The sequence below is a fragment of the Antechinus flavipes genome, chromosome 1 (genome assembly GCF_016432865.1).
Source record: "Antechinus flavipes isolate AdamAnt ecotype Samford, QLD, Australia chromosome 1, AdamAnt_v2, whole genome shotgun sequence".
Lineage (NCBI taxonomy): Eukaryota > Metazoa > Chordata > Mammalia > Dasyuromorphia > Dasyuridae > Antechinus > Antechinus flavipes.
This window is the reverse complement of record NC_067398.1, coordinates 486,425,266-486,447,233: the sequence shown is the minus strand read 5'-3', so window position 1 is coordinate 486,447,233 and position 21,968 is coordinate 486,425,266.

Below are 21,968 nucleotides of genomic sequence, written 5' to 3'. Positions count from 1 at the left end.
AAAACAAACAAATTTATATTTATAAAATTAAATATGATTTGTGCAGAACCATAAGAACAATTTACAACAAAACAATATTGTAAAAAACTGCTTAGAAATTTGCCAACACTACATTCAATGGTAATTCATGATTAGAGGAAAGATAATGAAACATCCTATCTATTAAAAAGTGGTAATGGATTTAGAGTTGAGAATGAGATATCTCTATGTATGTATGTGTGCATGTGTTTGTGTGGTATGGAACATAGGAGAAAAAATAAAATAGATGTTATTTTTAATAAGAAAATGTGGACATATTATAAATACAGAATATCTTTCAGATAAGGTTATTTTATTAATTTTACTTAAATATTCACTTTATTGAAAGAAAACTCACAAAGTGAAAATGTGGAAAACAGTTTTTGTAGATATAGAAAAGACACATGAATAAAATACTTGAAAACTAATGGTACACATTAAAATCATAATTCTCTTGAATATATATAGTTATTTAATTACTAATTATGTTTTAGTGGATGTAGTATCCTTGAAATTAGGAAGAATTAAATTTACATCCTTCCTTAGACTCTGAGAAAGCTAATCATTTTTTCTGTCTCTGCTAACTCTCCGTAAATTGAGAACAATAACAGCATTTTACTTCAAATTGTTCTGAGGATAAAACAAATACACACATTCAAAACTCTTTGCAAAAATTATAACACTATATTAATGTTAGGTATTATTAAAATTAAAATATTGTCTATTTCACTTTTTCTCATCAATTTAGAATTTGCATCTTTTTATATATTTTACAATGTTCTTGACATTAATACAGTAGGAATAGGGAATAGACCTGTGGTTTCTCTTGTATAAGGAATTCTTCGTGGGAGACTTAGAATTTGGGGATGATGGAGAACCTCTGATTTAAAAAAATAATTAATTGAGTTAAACTGGTATTATGGTTTATGGTTAGGGTATAATGGTTATAATTACCTATCTTCTATTTCCCTAGTATGACCTCATTTGATTAAAAATGCCTGTCTTTCACAAGCTTCTTTCTAAACTGTCAGAGAGATAATGACTTTGCCTTAATGAGAGGCATTATTGTACTTCTTACCTATATTTGGTCTGAATGTCTTTTTAAGGCCTCAATATCTGGGGCTCACAATGGAGATCAATGTCAAAACTTACCTTATTATGTGTTACTGTATAGAAAATCTTGTCTTTCAAGAATTTAGAAAGCACATGAGTCTATATCCTAACCCCAAAGCAAAAAGCAACACCCCACATTTCTTAAAATTCACTGCCAAGATTCAAGACATTTAATTGGGGGGAAAAAACTAAATTATAAAATCATATTCACATGTACACACATATATGTATTCATGCAGAGACAGAGAGACACATGTACATATACCAGTTTTGCTTTAAGATAGTAAATAAGCCTTCTTATTACAATATTTTCCTTTGTTTCCTTGTTCAAGATTTTGAGAACTTATTTTATTACCTTTTGTTTTTATTTCTTTGAACTTTTATTTTAATGTTTCTATTGCCCTTTCTGTTTTTGCTGATTTTTTTAGTTGTAGTTTTCAATTCTTTGTTTCTAGTTACTGTTTAATATTTAAAGACCTTATACTTGAAAGACAGATTAAAAATGAAATAATATTAATTTTAAGAAGAATATAAGTCTCTATGATGTTCTACTACTTTGTTTTTTCTCTAGAAATTCATAGGAGCACAAAATGGTAGATCTGTAGCTGGAAGAGCTTCAAAGTACATTTAGTCTACTCCTTCATTTTATAGCTGCGAAACCTGAGACCCAGAGAAGTTCATTGGGTTTCTCAATGTTAAATCATTAGGAAGTCACAGAACCAGACTTAACTCTTTTCTTGGTTCCAGTTGTATCATGCTGCTTTTCCAACATATTGAGAATGAAAAAAAAAAAAAAAAAAGAATCAAGGAATTCATCAGCTTAATTCTAGAAAACCATTCCATTCTTCTAGGATGGGTGAGGTGAAAAGTAAGATTTGTAATCCAATGTTTGCTGCATTTTCTTTTTTTCTATACAAATATTCCATTATATGCTGGCTTCTGCCCCTATTACTCCTAAATCTACTGATCTAAAGTGTTTAAAGGTAGAATTACTAGTATATACTCACTTGTCTATTTGAAAACACAAGTTTGATATTTTGCCTATTTATTTTGTATAATACACAACTTTGTAATGCAAATATCTATATAAAGAATTTTATTAACTAAAACATGGAACACCAAGTAAGGTATTAAGTTTTGAGAATATGTAAGCATCAAAAGGATGTCCTAAATAAAATTTAACAATAGAATGCTTCCTTATTGCTGACAAAGATTTTGGAGCACTATTGATTTCATATGGCATTAAATCCATTTGTTCAAGTCCTGAAACTTGCACAATGAGATCTACCCATCTCAAAAAGAAAGTTCTGCCATAAACACACACACACACACACACACACACACACACACACACACACACAGAACAGAAACTACCCAGGCTATAGCTGAATGGACAATATCTCTGTTTAGTTCTTTGAAATGTATATCCAGGTCAAGAAAACAATTATTTTAGTGTATGCTGTGTGCCAGACAGTATAATTAGCAATGGTCTCCTACATACAAACAATGTGAAAGAATGCTTATCTCCAAAGAGAGTGGAAAAAACAAGAGGATATTGAGGGAGGAATAGAAAAGAGGATGAAGTTACCAGTGAATAGAGCATAATTTTGGAGTCTGGAAGCCAAAAATTATACTGGAAAAGTAATAAAGGTAAGCATGTTTCTTTCCACAAATTCGCGTGCAAGCATACAGGCATAGGTGAATAATAATTTATAGGATGTTATAATAATGTTATAGGATGAATAGATCCATAAAAGAAGGGTATAGGCTTTTCAAATAAACATAAGGATGGTTGGATGTTCTAAGTTAAGGACATTTCAGACTTCGTTATTTCATCACTAAAATTTTTTATTTGTTGCTATAAATATCATATTCGTAGTAATAAGGCAAGTATCATGTTCTTCATGCCATAGATGCAAAAAATATATAAGTAAAACTGAGGGAATCCCAGATTCTCACAATGAGTAACAAAACCAAGATTGATAAAGTTCTACTTAATCATAATCCTATGTAATTTCCAAAATGTAATGTTTCCTCCTAGCAAAGAATTTCATATACAACTGCACCCCCCTTTTAAAATTGTATTCTGTGTTTTCCTACTTTTTTCAGCTTATTTATAGATAGTACAATTACCATTCTTAAGAAATATGGTATTTAAAAGGTACATTAGAACTAAAATTCAAACTATCGATTCACTTAGATTATCTGAATTCCCTCTGTATATTTAATTATATCATCAAAAATTGAAGTAGTTGAACGATAACAAGAATGACAAATCTCAATTTCCTTGTATGCATGAGGTACCATGTTCGATGCAATTCTTGCCCTCAGGAAACTTTCATTCTTAGCAATTTATGCAGACATGTTTACTAAATCATAATCGACTAAATTACATCTCTTTATAGAAAATCTAGTGGAAAGGCACTTTTATCACTTTAAAAATTGGAATTTAATATTCTGTTCTCTGTCCTTCTCAATTTTCTTTATAAATGGATCTCTACCAAATAGTGCCTTTTTGAGTTTAGTTCCAAGAAAAACAAATGAGAAAATATCTACAAAGTCCCTTAGGCTTTCTATTGTCAGAAAATGAAAACTATTTTACCCAACCTACTTCATGTTGAATTTTTTTTTCTTTCCTTCACACAGTCTACTCTGTTCTTAAATCTCTATTCTCTGAACCTGCTGCTGTTACTATCTTGAAAAGTCTTTGTGCTTCACTTAACATAGACCCCAATGTTAGCATAAATAATTATGTCCTATTTAACATGTATTGGACTACCTGCCATCTAGGAAAGGGGGGAGGATAGGAGGAAGGAGGGGATGATTTGGAACAGAAGGTTTCACAAGAGTCAATATTGAAAAATTACCCATGCATATGTTTTGTAAATAAAAAGCTTTAATAAAATAAAAAAAAAATAAAAAAATGATTCTGTCAGAGAACAATGGACAAGGATATGAACGTCCAAAGGACCACATTATTCTATGAGTCTTAAATAATTATAACCAATGCTATTCTCTTGCCAAGGAAATTAGTAATCATCTTTTTTGGGGTGAACGGAAAGGGGAATACATGTCAAACTTGCCATTTAAATCATAAGTTCTGAGTGTCATAAACTTAAATATAGCTCTTCACAATTCAACATTTTTATCCTATGAATTCATTCTTTCTATAACAAAGTTCAGGAGTATGAAGATTGTGTTTGGCAAATTTCCATGAACAAAATTAGCTTTTCCTACATGCCCTAAATAGTAACTACTTTTTGATAGAAATTAGTTTTGAAATTTTGTGTCAGACACTCTGCTAAGACAAACATTCTGTTAAAGGTTTTAGAATCTGTGTTCCCTTTTGGTGTTAGTTGCAATAACACCATTTGGTCCATTGAAAAGCACAATTAAATTTCAATCATTTATGTGAACTATACTAAGAAGAGGCACACTGATTTTCTCCAGTGGGGAGAAACTAATTTTATTTTCATCAACTGTTAGAAAAGCTGCAAAGGGACCCATTTAGCTCTGAATCCTAAAAAAAGAATTTTCATTTGGTGAGACTGCATAGAACACTTGAAATGAAATCTAAATACACTTGAATACATTAGACATTTAAACATAAAGTATCATGATGAGTAGGATAAGATAATAAAGAGTGCCTACATCATTTAAATCCCAATGTGCATAAGAGACCTGAAGACAGCAAGTTTGCCTGGCAGAAATATTTTATATCTTAATTTTGGATGTAACTTGATCATTATGATGAAAAATAATTGTAAAAAATGATGATCTTCAGAATAATATGTAGTAAATGTTAAAAAAAAAAAAAGTGTCAACTCTTTCCAGAACAAAAAAAGAATTTTTATGTCTCCTATCACAGTATTATCAAGATGTTGAGTGTGGTGGTAAAATAGGATATATGGAAAGTGGAGAGGCCTCTATTATATATACATCAAAAGATACAGAATGTATTTATTTATGTATAAAATGAATTCACTTTTTAGACCACATTTGAAAAAAAATTTTTTTCTAGACTTCTTAGTGTTTTCAGGGATAATACTATGAATTTCTATAGCAGTGTAGAAAGAATATATTTCACCATAATATTGTGAGGTAACTATCTTTATGTTCTTAATGAGGAAATGACATTTTTAACAGGGACACGTTTATTACCTAATTTTGGTCTATGTATTTCCTATAACCATAATGGAAAAAAAAGAGCAACCTTATAAAATCATGTGATGTTAGACCTAATGTAAACGTTAAATTATCTCAAGTATTCTTTTGTCTAAAGCCATATAGTGGTACAACAAAGAAGAGAATCTTGACTTCCTGATTCCCAGTGTAATATACTTACAAAGATATCACATTATTTTTCATGATTTTGAAGAGAAAAGCTTTGTGATTTAGATGAAACCAAGTAATATACAAGGAAAAGGTGAAGATGATTTGAACAATATTGGGGATTTTTTGTAAAGCTAAAGTGGTCTGCAGAGAATATTTGTAAGTATTAAATATGTGACATTAAATTATTTACTACATATATAATATATATGTATATATAATATATGCACATAATATATTTATTATATTATAACATATTGGAAAGGGAAGCAGGAGTTAAATGACAAAGAGTCTTAAATACCTATCTAAGAGGTTCTAAGTAAAGATATTTCTGTATATATAATCCTCTTTCCAGAAAAGGAAACACACACACACACACACACACACACACACATATATGTGTGTGTACACCTATATGTATATATACACATGGCCCCATGTATAAAAATAGAAATATACATATTTATTTACAAGTGTAGACATGCATATCTATCATGATAGATATATGAGATAGAATATCTATGTACATGGATAGTCAGATATAAATATAAACATACATTGTAGATAACTATGTATTCATATTGCATGAGGTTATCTTTGTTGCAGAGATGTAATATAAACTGAAACTGGGAAAAATGATATCCCACTAGAAAAAGTGTTATTTTCTCATCTTTAAAAGTTTTTCATTTTTTTTCCTCAAGACTATTATGAGAAAATATATGCAAACATATTTCAGTGAATTGAAAACTCCTATAGAAGTACAAAGTGTTTTTATTGACTAAAAAAAAATATTTCTAAGAAGAATCAGGTGGAACAAGAAGTATAAGTCAAGTTTCTGACACAGAGATCTGTGCTATTACACCCCAGATAATTAAAGGCATGAGACACATCTTCATGCCTAAACAATATAATTCTCATATTAAATTTCCATTAAATATAGATTTTTTCAACTTTTTTTTTTGAGTTGTGGTTGTATTGCTAGAGTGGGCAGTGAATTTATGTGGAAGTAAGCATAATTGATTATATTTCATATAATTACAGATATTTCTTGTAACAGCACAAGTGATGCTAAAATATTTCAAAGTTATGTTTCTCTTTTTATTTTGTGTAACAGATATCCATAAAAATTAAAAGTAGTTGTATGCAGCAAGATATCAATTGCTGAGAGAGGTCTAGGTGCCATTGATAAGCTTTATGGTCTTAGGGAACTCGTGTACTTTTAGAGCCCCAGTTTCTTCTATTACACAATATTTTTGCATTTATTTTCACATTTTGAGAACCAATGGTTGTACCCATATGGGCAATCTTAATAATGATATATAATAATATGGTCAATGTGACAGAAAATATGTTCACATGTGCCTATGCACATATATTTTGAAACACATGTATATGCAAATATGCATATATAAAATGTGCACATGTGTGTATGCACAGGTGCATATGCTTACATACGTGTGTGTGTGTGTAATTTTATCAGCTTTTGATAATAAACTCTAAATTAGACTGGTTCTCAATGTCTTAATCTGGTTTTATGCTTCAAACTTTTACATTTTGTTGGGAGCTACTAAAGAATGATGTCTTGTAAGAGAATTGTCATTGCCCCCGTGTTGCCATAAGGAATAAAGTGTAATAATATGGGTTATTATTAATACTCAAAAAATGGTGAAAATTACATTTATATTACCTACCCTATATGCTAATTTATGAGAGTAAATGGATAAAAGCCAATGTATGCATAGATTTTGACTTACAACACTGATTTGAGTAGACATGTACTACAGAATTTTTAGGATTATATGTGTTGATATATTCTGGTAGATATTTAAAAATCTGCTCTTAAAAAATGCATGATAAACTTTTAAATTTATTCCCACATTTTCCACAATTTTTCCATCATTGTCTAGAGTCTAGCTAATCAATGGAACAAACAATAATCCAAGTTTTATTTGTAGCATTTACTCATTTCTATGGGGGAAACATATTTAAATTTTAGTGATTAACCCTGAACAGTCATTTGCAACTGGATAGCATTCTTTGAGATATGGGACCTCATATTCCACACCAAAAAATAACCTTTGTTATATATAACACTATATAACTTCACTATGTAACTGAAAAGATTCCATATAACCTAAGCTTAATATCTCTACTGAGGAAATTCACTTCTTTCCCATTCAACTTTCAGATAGCTGTATGGCAGATGGTGCTACAATGGATAGAACTCTGGGATTAAAGTCAGAAAGATCTGAGTTAAAAATTCAGCCTTAGACAATTCTTAGCTATGTGATACTCAGCAATCACTTAACTTCTGTTTGTCTCAGTTTCCTTAGCTGTATACTTGGGTAGTATAATATCTCCTTTGCAAGGATCTTCTTGTGAGGATCAAATGAGATACTTTTAAAAGGCACCTAGCCTAGTGTCTAATACATAGATCTTTAAATGTTTATTCCCTTCTCCTTTCCCCTTCTACTTATTAGAATCCCACCTCCACTTTACCCCTGACAAAATTTAAATTTGTCTAAATCTTCTTCTCTTTAGGATAAGCATATCAAGTTTCTTCAACTGATTCTCATATGATATGAATGCAAGATCACTTTGAAGCTAAGCAATATCCTTCCTAAAAGAGTACTCTTTCCTTTACCTCAGTCCTGTCTCAGCAGAATAATAGCAAAGCAGAGCAATAGAAGACAATTTGCCGTCCCTGAAAACTAGGCAACAACAGGTGGGACTAGGGAGACTTACCCTAGGACTGAGCAAGTTAACAAACACCAAACAACTAGAATTCAAATGCAATGTGCCCCAAAGCTCAAAGCCATAGAAGATTGGGAAAGTGCCATCACTGCCGCAGGAACAGAGTTCGGCTTCAAGTCATAAATAGATTCCCCCCAAAAGAGGAAAAGTACATGGGCAAGAAACCACAAAAGAATCTTGGCCATAGAAAGCTACCATGGTGTCAGGAAAGATCAAAAGACCAACATGGAAGAAGACAAGATATCTAGAGAAGAAACCTCAAAGAGGGATATGAAATGGTCTCAAATCCAAAGCACCTTTTTAGAAGAGTTCAAAGGGAAATTTTAAAAAATCAAACAAAAGAGGAAGGGTGTTGGAATCTTTACAAACTGCTAACTCATTAGAGTTGATAGATTATTGATCTGATCTTACAAAAAGATGTTTTGGGCCAGAACCTGAAACAAGGTACTAAGTAGAACTAATTGATGCAATGCTTGTGTTTGCACCTTACTCCTTGGAGTTCACACATTTGGGAAATTTCAGGGTTTAGTATGAGATATCTGAATTCATACCTCCCTTAAAGCTCTTAGGGCCAGAGAGCACTATGGGAGAAAATCCATAATCCCATTCTCTCAGAAGAGTCATATATATGCCAGTAAAGAGTGATTCCACGGAATATTTTCCACTTGGCTGGCTGGTGGTGGAAGAAGAGTTTTCAGAGGAAGAAGCTACAAGTCAAGAGTTCAGCAGAAGATTGAGAAGGCTCTCTCAGAGGCACAACCAGACCTCTGTGGTGGCTGGGCTCCTGCACCTCCCCCACTGAGACCAAAAAGAGTCTAAAAGACTCGCCAGAAAGTTAGCCGAGCCCCAAGTGAAGGAGACAAGAGATTCATTCCATCTTTGTGCTGGTTGGAGGCTGAAGAAAGCAGAGGCAGAGGCTGAAGGACAGAACCTTTGGATTTGGAGACATTCGGAGGGAGCTCTTGGAACCAAGCAGAGAGATAGGCCTCTCAACCAACCGGACTGTTTTGGAAGGAGGAAATAAACATTTGTATTTTTACCAGCTGGCTGCATTTGGGGTAATTATTGATCTGAACTGATACTAAGACTGCCTCCAAGAAAACCTCCCCGAGAAACCTATCTTCTCCCAGAGAGAACTATTCTACTTATTATAAAAGAAGAAGATCACAACAGAAGGGAAAAAAAATGTGAAAAGATATGAGAGGTATGCAAGAGAGAGTCATCAGTTTGGAAAAGAAAGGATGAAAATTAATTAAACAAAGCAATTATTTTAAAAATGCAATTGGCCAAATGAAAAATAAAATCTTCTAAAGAAAGCACTGGGGCAGGGAAGGGGATTCTGTAAAGATGTCAGAGTAGATTAGTAAATTTCAAGCTCTTCTGATTTCCTTCACAAATAGAACAAGGTATACATTGATGAAAAATCAAGAAGTTTTGGGCAGAACAGGGCCCCTCCTGATACAACCTGAGAAGATCTAAAGAAAGACCCCAGGCTGGGGATTAACCTATCTAGGCTAGCTTTGCAGGAACATCATTGGAGACCACTCTAGACTAGCTGGGTGTGGTTGGAGCCTCAGTAGAAACCACAGAGCCTTTCAACTCCATGATTATTTCTTGAGTTGGGGAGGACTGAGTAAAACTTGGCTGATTAGGAATACCAGGTTCACTGTAATGCTGAAATGTGGTCCTGGGCTAGAAGAAACCAGCACCTCGTTGGTACAAAAGCAGTGGAGCAGAGATATTGTTAGCTGCAGGCACTTACAAGAGGATGGGACTCTTGATATGGAGTTCCTGGTCAGAGGGGAAAGCTAAAGGGAAGCTTGAGGTATCATACCTCTGCCCCACAATTAAAGTACTTTCACTAATAATTATTATTTTTTTTAAATGAACCAATAAGAAGAAAGAACCTTACCATTGAAACATATTATGGCAACAAGTAAGACCAGGATTCATCTTCAAAGGAGGACACTTTTTATAAAAAAAAAAAAAAAAAAAAATTAAGCTTCTACCCCAAAGAATAATGTGAAATAACTCCCCATCCAAAGAGAATTTATAGAAAAATTCAGAAAAGACTTTAAAAATCACATGATTGATACTAAGGAAAAAATAAAAATAACAATAAAAATAAAAACCACACAAGAAAAACAAGAAGATTATGAAAAAAAGTTAAACAACTAGAAAAGGAGATACAGAATCTCAAACATGAAAATAATTCTTTGAAAATTAAAATTAGGCAAGACAAGCTAGTAAGCTATGAGAGACCAAGAAATACCAAACAGATTAAAAAGAATAAGAAAGTAGAATAGAATGTGAAACACCTTATAAGAAAATCAAAGATCTAGAGAACAGATTAATAAAAGAAAATATAAGAATAGACTGCCAGAAAGTTGTGACCAAAAAGAGAACATTGACACAATAATACAGGAGATAACCCAAGAAAATTGTTCTGGAGAGATAGAGCATGAAGGGAAAGTAGAACTAGAAAACTCCACTGATCACCACCATAAAGAAATTCTTTGTGGAAAACACATAGGAATATCATTGCCAAATTTTGAAACCACTATATCAAAGGGAAAATTTTGCAATAATTAAGAAAAGAACAATTAAAATATGCTGGAGCCACAATTAAAATTGTTCTAAACTTAGCAGTAGCCACAATAAAAGAACACAGGTCCTAGAATCAAATTTACCAATAATCAAAGGAACTAGGCCTGTGTCCAGCAAAATTACCTATAATTTTTTTTAATTTATTTTTTTAATTTAAATTTTATTTTATTTAATAATAACTTTGTATTGACAGAATCCATGCCAGGGTAATTTTTTACAACATTATCCCTTGCACTCGCTTATGTTTTGTTTTTTTCCCTCCCTCCCTCCACCCCCCCCCCAAGATGGCAAGCAGTCCTATATATGTTAAATATGTTGCAGTATATCCTAGATACAATACATATTTGCAGAACCGAACAGTTCTCCTGTTGCACAGGGAGAATTGGATTCAGAAGGTAAAAATAACTCGGGAAGAAAATCAAAAATGCAAATAGTTCACATTCGTTTCCCAGTGTTCCTTCTTTGGGTGTAGCTGTTTCTGTCCATCATTTATCCATTGAAACTCAGTTAGGTCTCTTTGTCATAGAAATCCACTTCCATCAGAATACATCCTCATACAATATTGTTGTTGAAGTGTATAATGATCTCCTGGTTCTGCTCATCTCACTTAGCATCAGTCCATGTAGGTCTCTCCAAGACTCTCTGTATTCATCCTCCTGGTCATTCCTTACAGAGCAATAATATGCCATAACATTCATATACCACAATTTACCCAGCCATTCTCCAATTGATGGGCACCCATTCATTTTCCAGTTTCTAGCCAATACAAACAGGGCTGCTACAAACATTTTGGCACATACAGGTCCCTTTCCCTTTTTTAGTATCTCTTTGGGGTATAAGCCCAATAGAAACACTGATGGATTAAAGGGTATGCACAGTTTGATAACTTTTTGGGCATAATTCCAGATTGCTCTCCAGAATGGTTGGATTCGTTCACAACTCCACCAACAATGCATCAGTGTCCCCATTTTCCCGCATCCCCTCCAACATTCATCATTATTTTTTCCTGTCATCTTAGCCAATCTGACAGGTGTGTAGTGATATCTCAGAGTTGTCTTAATTTGCATTTCTCTGATCAATAGTGATTTGGAACACTCTTTCATGTGAGTGGTAAAAGTTTCAATTTCATCATATGAAAATTGTCTGTTCATATCCTTTGACCATTTATCAATTGGAGAATGGCTTGATTTTTTATAAATTTGAGTCAGTTCTCTATATATTTTGGAAATGAGGCCTTTAACAGAACCTTTAATTGTAAAGATGTTTTCCCAGTTTGTTGCTTCCCTACTAATCTTGTTTGCATTCGTTCTGTTTGTACAAAGGCTTTTTAATTTGATATAATCAAAATTTTCTATTTTGTGATCAGTAATGGTCTCTAGTTCATCTTTGGGCACAAATTTCTTTCTCTTCCACAAGTCTGAGAGATAAACTATCCTATGTTCCTCTAATTTATTTATAATCTCGTTCTTTATGCCTAGGTCATGGACCCATTTTGATCTTATCTTGGTATATGGTGTTAAGTGTGGGTCCTTGTTAGAGTTCAAATGTTGGAGTTTGTTCTTCTCAGAGCGCAGCCGGTTTAGAGGCTTAGAGCCCTTCGGATGTCTCCAAATCCAAAGGTTCTGTCCTTCAGCCTCTGCCTCTGCTTTCTTCTGCCTCCAACAGAGATGGAAGATCTCTCTTATCTCCTTCTGGGGAGCCCAGCCACCAACTTGCCGCGGAGAGAGGGCTTCTGGCGTAGCTCCACTGAAATCTGTCAAAAGTGTTCTCTGCAGCAGAGTCGTTCCTCTCGAGTCTAGCGCGATCAGCCAGCCAAGAGGAAAAAAGTGTATTCTGGAATGGCTGTCTCGCCTTATATGTGAACCTTCTGAGAGAATGGGATTATGGGTTTTCTCCCATAGTGCTCTCTGGCCCAAAGAGCTTTAAGGTGTGGTGTAGAAACTGTACTTTTTGAAGCTAGCATACTTGTGGAGTCCAATGAGTAAAGGTGGGAACACAAGCCTTGTCTTGATTAGTTCTACTTAGTACCTTGTTTCAGGTTCTGGCCAAAACAACTTCTTGTAAGATTAGATCAACTCTAATTACTTAGCAGTTAGTAAGGATTCCAACATCTCCCCCTTTCTTTTGTTTTAAAACATAGGGGGTTTCTGAGGGGGTACACATAAATCCATCAATATGGGCCAGAACTTTGTAACAGATATACATGGTATACATAAATCCATCAATATGGGAGGCATTATACATAATTTACATGAGCACATAGCAATATAACACAGGCTAGTAGTAATGTAACAAATAACAAGAATCAATCTGAAAATTTACACATGTCCATAAGTCCTAGAAACAGTCCAATAGGATTCCATTGTCCATTAGTTCATGTGCCAGGAATCTAATAATTCTTATGAGCACAATCAGCAATAGAACCACCCGATATTTCTTGGGTCTTCTCCTTTGTTTCAAGGGTCTGCTCCATCTTTCTGCGATGGACAAGGCGAATGCGGCTCGTAGGCACCCATCTGATTCCTTCTCCACCTGTAGAGATGCAAGCAAATCCTCTCCCCCAAGCAGTTAGCCTATCTGGTCCCTTCCATTCACCACTTTCTGGGTCTCTCCACATCACCTGGCGATTATCTAAAGGTAGTGGAGCTGCTCGCACTGGACACTGCTCTTCTGGTGGATATCCTAAGGCACTTACACTACAAAAACTGTCTTTAAGAACAGAGAGGTTGAACACCTTAAATGATTTCCAAAAATTAATAGGAGATATCCAATGGATGCGTCCAGTATTAGGTTTAACTACCAATCAATTGCAACCTCTATATGACATTTTAAGGGGAGACACTGCTTTAAATTCACCACGCCGGCTTACAAAAGAAGCTCAAGAGACCTTGAGAGAAGTTGAACTGGCTTTATCCAATGTAGTTGAGAGAGTAACTCAAAAACCCTTGGAAATATCAGTTTTTGCTACGAAAGAAGCACCCACAGCAGTCCTTCATCAAGGAGACAGTGTGATAGAGTGGGTGAACCTCCCAGCACAACCAAAACAACTTCTTGTAAGATTAGATCAACTCTAATTACTTAGCAGTTAGTAAGGATTCCAACAGGTCCTTGCCTAATTTCTTCCATACTAATTTCCAGTTATCCCAGCAGTTTTTAATCAAATAATGAAATCTTATCCCAAAAGTTAGAATCTTTGGGTTTGTCAAACACTAGATTGCTATAGTTGACTATTCTGTCTTGTGAACCTAACCTTTTCCACTGATCCACTAATCTATTTCTTAGCCAATACCAAATGGTTTTGGTGACTGCTGCTTTATAATATAATTTTAGATCAGGTACAGCTAGACCACCTTCATTTGATTTTTTTTTTCATTAATTCCCTTGAGATTCTTGACTTTTTATTGTTCCATATGAATTTTGTTGTTATTTTTTCTAGATCATTAAAATATTTTCTTGGAATTCTGATTGGTATAGCACTAAATAAATAGATTAGTTTATGGAGTATTGTCATCTTTATTATATTTGCTCGGCCTATCCAAGAGCACTTAATATTTTTCCAATTATTTAAGTCTGACTTTATTTGTGTGGAAACTTTTTTGTAATTTTGCTCAAATAATTCCTGACTTTCCTTTGGTAGGTAGATTCCCAAATATTTTATGCTATCAACAGTTATTTTGAATGGAATTTCTCTTTGTATCTCTTGCTCTTGGATTTTGTTGGTGGTGTATAAAAATGCTGAGGATTTATGGGGATTTATTTTGTATCCTGCTACTTTGCTAAAATTATGAATTATTTCTAATAGCTTTTTAGTAGAATCTCTGGGGTTCTCTAGGTATACCATCATATCATCTGCAAAGAGTGATAGTTTGGTTTCCTCATTGCCTACTCTAATTCCTTTAATCTCTTTCTCGACTCTTATTGCAGAGGCTAGTGTTTCTAATACAATATTGAATAATAATGGTGATAGTGGGCAACCTTGCTTCACTCCAGATCTTACTGGGAAAGGTTCCAGTTTTTCCCCATTGCATATGATGCTTACTGAAGGTTTTAAATATATGCTCCTGACTATTTTAAGGAAAAGTCCTTTTATTACCTATAATTTTGAATGAGAATAAATGGACATTCAATGGACTTGCAGATTTTTAGTACTTTCTGGCAATCAAACCTGAACTTAACAGAAGAGTAACATATAAGAGCCAATATCAAAGATTAATTTTAAGGAATTCAACATGGATAAACTGTTAAATATGAACAAATTATTAATGTTTGTTTTTACATAGGAAATGTATACTATATATTTAAGATTCACATCAACAATGGAGTAACTCAAAAGAAAGAATGGCAGAGTTAAAGTAAAAATAGTAATCATATTTTACAAATTAGATGCAGAGGAAGAACAAATACAGAGGCATCAGATGGAGGAGGAGGGCTCATAGTTCTGAAAATCTATTCACATCAGGAGTGGGTTCAATAAGCAAGATTACATGTATAAAATGAAGGGTATAGATCCCTCCAAAGAAATAAGGGGACAGTAATGTGAAAATGGGGATGCAAAGGATTAGTGAAGAAGAAAAGAGAGGGATCCTTGAGTGGGAAGAGTTTAAGTAATAGCAAGGCAAGTTATAGAGCAGAATATAATTAAAGAGTCAGACTACAGGGATAGGAAAGGAGTGTATGTGCGGGGGGGAGAGGGGCATGTATTTATGTATGTATATATAAATATATCTTTTCTTAAGTTTAGCTTGCTTGGTGCTATGGTAGAAGAATGAAAGGGGGGAAAGGAATAAAGTAAATAAAGTATGCAGCAAAGAACCAAAAAACAATTTAGAAGGAAGTACAGAAAGAACAGAAGTTCATGAATATAATTTCTTCTACTACTACTATACTAATATGTATATATTAGTAGAAGAAATTATATTCATATATATATATATTAGTAGAAGAAATTATATTCATATATATATATATTTCTTTCTTGATCTGGTAAGTTGTTATTACACATTTTGAATCCTCCTTGGTGTTCTGCTTGGCACATGACAATGTTCTTTTTTATTTTGTTTTGTTTTGTTTTGTTTTATGTTGTGATCTTTTTCTTCTCAAAAACGCAGCCAGGTGATAAAAGTTTTCCAATATAGCCCGGTTAGCTTGGAGGCCTATCTCTCTGCTTGGTTCCAAGAGCTCTCTCCGAATGTCACCAAATCCAAAGGTCTGGTCCTTCAGCCTCTGCCTCTGCTTTCTTCTGCTTCCAACAGAGATGGAAGATCTCTCTTATCTCCTTCTGGGGAGCCCAGCCACCAACTTGCCGCGGAGAGAGGGCTTCTGGCGTAGCTCCACTGAAATCTGTCAAAAGTGTTCTCTGCAGCAGAGTCGTTCCTCTCGAGTCTAGCGCGATCAGCCAGCCAAGAGGAAAAAAGTGTATTCTGGAATGGCTGTCTCGCCTTATATGTGAACCTTCTGAGAGAATGGGATTATGGGTTTTCTCCCATAGTGCTCTCTGGCCCAAAGAGCTTTAAGGTGTGGTGTAGAAACTGTACTTTTTGAAGCTAGCATACTTGTGGAGTCCAATGAGTAAAGGTGGGAACACAAGCCTTGTCTTGATTAGTTCTACTTAGTACCTTGTTTCAGGTTCTGGCCAAAACAACTTCTTGTAAGATTAGATCAACTCTAATTACTTAGCAGTTAGTAAGGATTCCAACATCTCCCCCTTTCTTTTGTTTTAAAACATAGGGGGTTTCTGAGGGGGTACACATAAATCCATCAATATGGGCCAGAACTTTGTAACAGATATACATGGTATACATAAATCCATCAATATGGGAGGCATTATACATAATTTACATGAGCACATTGCAATATAACACAGGCTAGTAGTAATGTAACAAATAACAAGAATCAATCTGAAAATTTACACATGTCCATAAGTCCTAGAAACAGTCCAATAGGATTCCATTGTCCATTAGTTCATGTGCCAGGAATCTAATAATTCCTATGAGCACAATCAGCAATAGAACCACCCGATATTTCTTGGGTCTTCTCCTTTGTTTCAAGGGTCTGCTCCATCTTTCTGCGATGGACAAGGCGAATGCGGCTCGTAGGCACCCATCTGATTCCTTCTCCACCTGTAGAGATGCAAGCAAATCCTCTCCCCCAAGCAGTTAGCCTATCTGGTCCCTTCCATTCACCACTTTCTGGGTCTCTCCACATCACCTGGCGATTATCTAAAGGTAGTGGAGCTGCTCGCACTGGACACTGCTCTTCTGGTGGATATCCTAAGGCACTTACACTACAAAAACTGTCTTTAAGAACAGAGAGGTTGAACACCTTAAATGATTTCCAAAAATTAATAGGAGATATCCAATGGATGCGTCCAGTATTAGGTTTAACTACCAATCAATTGCAACCCCTATATGACATTTTAAGGGGAGACACTGCTTTAAATTCACCACGCCGGTTTACAAAAGAAGCTCAAGAGGCTTTGAGAGAAGTTGAACTGGCTTTATCCAATGTAGTTGAGAGAGTAACTCAAAAACCCTTGGAAATATCAGTTTTTGCTACGAAAGAAGCACCCACAGCAGTCCTTCATCAAGGAGACAGTGTGATAGAGTGGGTGAACCTCCCAGCACAACCAAAACAACTTCTTGTAAGATTAGATCAACTCTAATTACTTAGCAGTTAGTAAGGATTCCAACAGGTCCTTGCCTAATTTCTTCCATACTAATTTCCAGTTATCCCAGCAGTTTTTAATCAAATAATGAAATCTTATCCCAAAAGTTAGAATCTTTGGGTTTGTCAAACACTAGATTGCTATAGTTGACTATTCTGTCTTGTGAACCTAACCTTTTCCACTGATCCACTAATCTATTTCTTAGCCAATACCAAATGGTTTTGGTGACTGCTGCTTTATAATATAATTTTAGATCAGGTACAGCTAGGCCACCTTCATTTGATTTTTTTTTTCATTAGTTCCCTTGAGATTCTTGACTTTTTATTGTTCCATATGAATTTTGTTGTTATTTTTTCTAGATCATTAAAATATTTTCTTGGAATTCTGATTGGTATAGCACTAAATAAATAGATTAGTTTATGGAGTATTGTCATCTTTATTATATTTGCTCGGCCTATCCAAGAGCACTTAATATTTTTCCAATTATTTAAGTCTGACTTTATTTGTGTGGAAACTTTTTTGTAATTTTGCTCAAATAATTCCTGACTTTCCTTTGGTAGGTAGATTCCCAAATATTTTATGCTATCAACAGTTATTTTGAATGGAATTTCTCTTTGTATCTCTTGCTCTTGGATTTTGTTGGTGGTGTATAAAAATGCTGAGGATTTATGGGGATTTATTTTGTATCCTGCTACTTTGCTAAAATTATGAATTATTTCTAATAGCTTTTTAGTAGAATCTCTGGGGTTCTCTAGGTATACCATCATATCATCTGCAAAGAGTGATAGTTTGGTTTCCTCATTGCCTACTCTAATTCCTTTAATCTCTTTCTCGACTCTTATTGCAGAGGCTAGTGTTTCTAATTCAATATTGAATAATAATGGTGATAGTGGGCAACCTTGCTTCACTCCAGATCTTACTGGGAAAGGTTCAAGTTTTTCCCCATTGCATATGATGCTTACTGAAGGTTTTAAATATATGCTCCTGACTATTTTAAGGAAAAGTCCTTTTATTACCTATAATTTTGAATGAGAATAAATGGACATTCAATGGACTTGCAGATTTTTAGTACTTTCTGGCAATCAAACCTGAACTTAACAGAAGAGTAACATATAAGAGCCAATATCAAAGATTAATTTTAAGGAATTCAACATGAATAAACTGTTAAATATGAACAAATTATTAATGTTTGTTTTTACATAGGAAATGTATACTATATATTTAAGATTCACATCAACAATGGAGTAACTCAAAAGAAAGAATGGCAGAGTTAAAGTAAAAATAGTAATCATATTTTACAAATTAGATGCAGAGGAAGAACAAATACAGAGGCATCAGATGGAGGAGGAGGGCTCATAGTTCTGAAAATCTATTCACATCAGGAGTGGGTTCAATAAGCAAGATTACATGTATAAAATGAAGGGTATAGATCCCTCCAAAAGAAATAAGGGGACAGTAATGTGAAAATGGGGATGCAAAGGATTAGTGAAGAAGAAAAGAGAGGGATCCTTGAGTGGGAAGAGTTTAAGTAATAGCAAGGCAAGTTATAGAGCAGAATATAATTAAAGAGTCAGACTACAGGGATAGGAAAGGAGTGTATGTGCGGGGGGGAGAGGGGCATGTATTTATGTATGTATATATAAATATATCTTTTCTTAAGTTTAGCTTGCTTGGTGCTATGGTAGAAGAATGAAAGGGGGGAAAGGAATAAAGTAAATAAAGTATGCAGCAAAGAACCAAAAAACAATTTAGAAGGAAGTACAGAAAGAACGGAAGTTCATGAATATAATTTCTTCTACTACTACTATACTAATATGTATATATTAGTAGAAGAAATTATATTCATATATATATATTAGTAGAAGAAATTATATTCATATATATATATATATATATTTCTTTCTTGATCTGGTAAGTTGTTATTACACATTTTGAATCCTCCTTGGTGTTCTGCTTGGCACATGACAATGTTCTTTTTTATTTTGTTTTGTTTTGTTTTGTTTTATATTCCTTTTCAGTGTTTTTTTTTTTTAACTCTGTGTTTTCAAATAAAATATTTTAAATAAATAAATATAAGAAGAAGGAAATCATTTTCCAAAAAGGAAAAAAAAAGAAAACAAGTTCTTTAAAAGCATAATTGCCAAATAGAAAAAGAGGTATAAAAGCCAAATGGAAAATAAAAGCATAGGTTAAGAACTAGAATTGAACCAATGAAAGCTAATGACTATAAGAAATATTAAGAATTAGTCAAACAATAGAAAAATAATGAAAAGATAGAAGAAAATATAAAATTTGTCATTGTAAAAACAAGCTATCTAGAAAATAGATACAGAAGAGATATTTTAAAAAAATTAGCCAACCCAAAAGCTTTGATTAAAAGAAAAATGGGAAGGAGGTGAGCTGGACAGCATCTTTCAAAAAATGATCAATTCTGATAGCCTGAAACCAGAGGGCAAATTAGTCATTAGAAGAATCTACTAAACATTTATAAAAAAACATCTCGCAAGAAAAACTCCAAGGAATACTGTAGTTAAATTCCAGAATTACAAGGTCAAAGAGAAAGCAGGCTGCCAAAAAGAAACAATTCAAATATTGAGGAACCATAATTAGAATTACTCAGGATTTAGAAGCTCCTACCTTAAAGAATCAGAGAATCTCAAATATGACATTCCATATGGCAAAGCTGCTTGTATTACAACCAAAAATTAACTATCCAGTAAACATAAACATAATATTTCATGGAAAGAGATAGACATTTAATGGAATAGAGGATTTTTAAACACTTCTAAAAATACCAGAATTAAACAGAAAATTCCATCTTCAAATGTAAAATTTAAGAGAAGCACAGAAAAGGTAAGCAAGAAAGAAAATAATTGCATCAGTTAAATTACATCAGTCCCTGGGAAGATGATGCCTTTAACTCTTGAGATTGTAACTTTATTAGAGCAGTTAAAATGGAAATACATGCACATAGGGTATGGGTATAGATTGACTTTGATGCTTTGATATTTTTTAAAATATTAAGGGATGGAAAAAGAATTGTACTTGAAGAATGGAAAGGGGGAGGTAAAGTGGGGTAAAATTAATAACATGAAGAGTCACAGAAGATCTATAGTAGCAGACAGAAAGAAGAGAGGTGGATGAACATTGTTTGAAGGTTAATTCCATCAGATTTGGCTCAAAGAAGAGATAAAATACACACTCCATTGGTACAAAAATGTATCTTCCCTCATAGAGAAGTAGAATGAGAAAAGAAAAAGAAAAGGAAAGAGTTGGATAGAATAGAGGGCAGAAGCAGTAGGAGAAAGGAGTAAGAGAAGAAGAGAGCAATGATGGAAAGGAAGGCAGTTGGAAGGAAAGGGTGGTCAGAAGCAAAACAATGAGGAGAAATTGGGAAAAGAGGGAAAAAAAATTAACAGGGGAGAAAATAGGATCAATGGAAATAAACAGTTGGTAACCATAACTGTGAATATGAATGACACAGACTTTCCCATAAAGTGAAAACAGGTAGCAAAGTAGATCAAAAAAAACCAAAACAAAACAAAACAAAAAAACAGAATCTTGCATTATGTTGTTTCTCAAGAAATATATTTGAAAGTGATACATAAAGGGTAAAGGTTAAAGACTGGAGCAGGATATATTTTGCTTCAGCCGAAGGTAACAAAAAAAAAAAAAAAAAAAAAAAAAAAGGTGGGGCGAGTGAACCTGATCTCAAACAAAACAAAAGGAAAAAGAGATCTAATTTTAAAAGATAAGAAAAGAAAGTAGAGCTTTCTAAAAGGTGCCACAGACAAAGAAGCAATATCAGTATCAAACATATAAGCACCAAGAAGTATATCATCCAGATTCTTTTATAAAAATAGCTTGTGTTTACCAAATACATGCAAAAAGAGTTTTCAACATTCATTTTTGCAAAACCTTGAGTTCAATTTTTTTTTTCTTCCCATATCCCACATCCTTCTATAGACAGCAAGTAATCCAATACAGATTAAACATTCAATTCTTTTAAACATAGTCCATAATTATTATGCTGAACAGATCAAAAGCTGAAAGAAATTTTAAAAAAACACAAGAAAATAAAACAAGCAAATAAACAACAGTAGCAAAAATAAGGTGAATACATTATGAAAATTATCATTTTCAGTCTCTATAGTTCTTTCTTGGTATAGTATCCAGTTTCTTAGAAGAGGCCTTAAGTCAGTTACAGGAAGACTTAGAAAGTAAAACTATATTAGTGGAGAACCTCTATCTTTTTCTCTTACAATTAGATGAATATAACCACAAAATAAACAAGAAATATATTAAGGAAGTGAATAGAATTTTAGAAAAATTAGCTATGAGAGACCTCTAAAAAATATGAGTAGAAATTAAATATGAGTAGAAAAAACAAACCTTTTTCTTCAGTGACATATGACATATACATACAATAAAATATCATTTATTAGAGAATAAAAATCTCACAAAGGCAGAAAAGTAGACA